Here is a 635-nt window from a genome sequence, read left to right as displayed (position 1 = left end):
AGACAGTTTTCTCCTGTTTATCTTCAGATGAAGGTAAGAACTCTTAGCTTCTCCTGCACCACGCCTGCCTCGATGCTGCCATGCTTCCTGCCATGATGATAATGGGCTGAACCTCTGAACCTGTGTACTGGCTGGTTTTGTGTGTCAACTTGACACAGCTGGAGTTATCACAGAGAAAGGAGCTTCAGTTGAGGAAATGCCTCCATGAGATCCAACTGTAAGGCATTTTCTCAATTAGTGATCAAGGGGGAAAGGCCCCTTGTGGGTGGGACCATCCCTGGGCTGGTAGTCTTGGGTTCTATAAGAGAGTAGGCTGAGCAAGCCAGGGGAGGCAAGCCAGTAAAGAACATCCCTCCATGGCCTCTGTATCAGCTCCTGCTCCCTGACCTGTCTGAGTTCCAGTCCTGACTTCCTTTGGTGATGAACAGCAGCATGGAAGTGTAAGCTGAATAAACCCTTTCCTCCCCAACTTGCTTCTTGGTCATGATGTTTGTGCAGGAATAGAAACCCTGACTAAGACAACCTGTAAGCCAACCTCAATTAAATTCTGTCCTTTATAAGAATCACCTTGATCGTGGTGTCTCTTTACAGCAATGGAAACCCTAACTAAGACAGATATTATGACAAAGGCAACT

The sequence above is a fragment of the Mus caroli genome, unplaced genomic scaffold (assembly GCF_978045245.1).
Source record: "Mus caroli unplaced genomic scaffold, Mus_caroli_1 scaffold_7, whole genome shotgun sequence".
In the NCBI taxonomy this organism is placed as follows: domain Eukaryota; kingdom Metazoa; phylum Chordata; class Mammalia; order Rodentia; family Muridae; genus Mus; species Mus caroli.
The sequence above is the reverse complement of the archived record's forward strand: the minus strand, read 5'-3'. Positions refer to the sequence as shown.